A 2,919-nucleotide genomic window follows, 5' to 3' on the forward strand; every position below is an offset into this window, starting at 1 on the left:
ATCGTTCGTATAAGTGTAGCACATATTTGTACTTTATTGCACGTATGTTTAACAAAATCTGGTTATTGAAATGAGCGTGATATAGCTGTTATTTTCGAACACATAAAAACACATAAAAACTGTTTTAAAGCGTTTTGAGTGTGTTCCATAAAATCTCTTAATTAACGAAACAATACATCTGGATGGGATGATTTTTTAAATTTAATTTTGTCGTTATTAACTGCATAATTCATTGTTTAAGAGTAAGAAAAAATATTGCCTTCATAATGGAATTGACAAGCTAAGTGTCGAATCAAAGTGCCATGCGTGTACGAGTCAATAGGTCATTTTAATTAAAATGTCAATCAGAGCCAATAACAGCTGAAGACAATTGTGTATGCATATATACGTGCTGCCTGTTTGTGTTTCAAAAGGATTCTCGGAACGAACGGTCGTCTTCTGAATGATTTTGATTCTGGGTCAGATCTGTGTCTGACATGAGGTGCGATAATCATCGTGAGAAACTTGATTCTGGCGATAAAGGACTAGATATTGAAAAAAAAACTATCTGGAATGCAATAAGTAGAAATATAAGATTATAATGACAGCTGCTTTCGTGTCATATAATCAAATGGCCATATGCCCTTGGAGTGTAATAATTCTATACACATTACCATATTTGCATGAATCTGTGAGTCTTCAGACTTGAAGAATGGTCAAATGTAACCGTATTGTAGTAAAAATTCAAATTGCTCACTTCATTTAAATAAATTGTATAAAAAATGCTGTACTAAGCATTTGCTGTGTAAAAATAAAATGTGCAAATTCACAAAAAATTCTCATTTTATTTTTTTGTCCGCTCATAAGTTAATTTGATTTGAAAATATTTATTTATTGATTGTTTCAATTCGCTGTAATCTACGTTATGGCTATATAGCTCTTTGTTGGTTTGATCGTATATTTAGTAAAATACTGCGTATAAATCATAAAGTATTATATACAATAATATCTTAACTGTCAAATACCAAAAACTTTAAATAAAATCGTAACTGTACTGTTACTATTTGCTGATGAATGTGTATTTTTTGTAACGAATTTGGTGTATCTATGGATAAGATTTAACTGGAGGATTCTCTATAATCTTTTCTTAGCAAAAGAAATCACGTGAGCTTTCCTGTTCTACAATAAACTTGGAGGCTAATAAATAGGGGTTGATTAGTAAGACTTTGGGCAATCGCTATTTCGGACAAAAGTTTGTTACGGTTGGATATAAGGGATTTGATTTAAGGGGCTCTCTTTGATGAGTGGCTCGGAGTATAAATGGTGTCTAAAAGCAAACGACTTCCTAACCTCATGCTATATACTTGTATGAAGGCACGTAGAGGAAATCGTAAAAAGCTACTTCATAAGATCGGTATCTCTGAGTATTGTCATAATCGTGAGTGCACTTGATTCTGTCTTTTTTATGAGCAAATGAGGCAGTCTAGAGCATATCAAATGGTCGTGAATTGTTATTGCTATTTGTCACTAACTACTTGCGTCTATCGACCTGGCCACTAAATCTGCCGATGGTCTAACCTTATACGCTCTCATTATTTTCAACCTAAGTATGGTTGTACAGAACGGAATTAAAATGTTTTTTTTTTCATAGTTTTTTTGATGATTTAGTTTAATATTTAATAAAAAGTTGATTAAGCATGTGGTGTGAAATGTTTTGATTGTATAAACTTTATAATGCCTGAACTACATACATACAAATCAATTAAATATCGTCAGTTTGAATATTTTTTTAAAAATACAAACGAAATTTTGCCAATATTTTAATTGCTTAATGATTTTTGAAAATGTGATTTATAAATATTGAAGATATATAATTATTAACATTTCGTTTACTTTATGTAATAGAATACTTCATTAAAGACTTTTGTCTAGTAGTCGTAGTTGAGAACAGTAATTGAGAAAGGATTAGCAGCTAGTAAAAACTTAATTTGTTTTCACATTTTAATTCCTCGTGAACATTTTACACAATAACACAATACTGTACTTGCTTGATGTAATTGTCAAAATGTCAAGCTCAATGCGATTTATTACAAGATTTTGTTATCTTTTAGCATTTTAGTTTTTTTTATACAGCTTTGTACAGACATTTGAGCGACGAAGTTTCATTGCAAAGCATAAACACGTGATCATGGATATAGCGAGTATCTTTCTATGGTCAGATGTAGCGCCAAGAAAATATCGTCCAGGAGCACCAACAGTAGGATGAAAAGTAGCCACTCGATTTATTATTTACATCGTGTGAAGATGACGTACAGAGGATTGTGACAAACCATTGTCTTTCCCAGGTTAGAGAAGCAGGAGCTGGACTAGAGTACTTCACACAGTGTCGTGATGACGATAATAATGGCTCTGTTGATGGCGATAATGGCGGCGTTAGTGACAGCTCCAGGTAGCAAAGCGTTGGTTGATGCATTAAGAACCATTAGGTGTTTTCGAGGGTACGAAATAGTTTCTTAGATAGAGAATTAGGTACTCGGTGAAGATTAGTAGTCATCGAGAGCTTGAATAATTATCATGATTGCAGAATCTAGCTAATAGTCAGAAAAATAGCAAAGCAGCTACAGCTTACTGTAGATGTTTGTATATTAACATATTTAGTTGTCATGTAGGATTATGGCTTCTTTTTATCTGAGCTTCGGATGAAAATTTACTGTAATGGAATGGTTCTGTTGTACAGGATCAATAAAATATTTCAATAATAAATTATCCAAATAAAAAACCAAAAGATTTAGGATGTCACATGCGAATTTTCTTAAAATACACCAACTATGGATGTAATCAACTGAATTGAATGATTATTATACAACCAGGTAATCAGATCAAACACTGACGCAAAAACTACAATCAAGCAAATGGTCGGAATCATCGCAATACGAATCG

The sequence above is a fragment of the Anopheles nili genome, chromosome 2, assembly GCF_943737925.1.
Source record: "Anopheles nili chromosome 2, idAnoNiliSN_F5_01, whole genome shotgun sequence".
Lineage (NCBI taxonomy): Eukaryota > Metazoa > Arthropoda > Insecta > Diptera > Culicidae > Anopheles > Anopheles nili.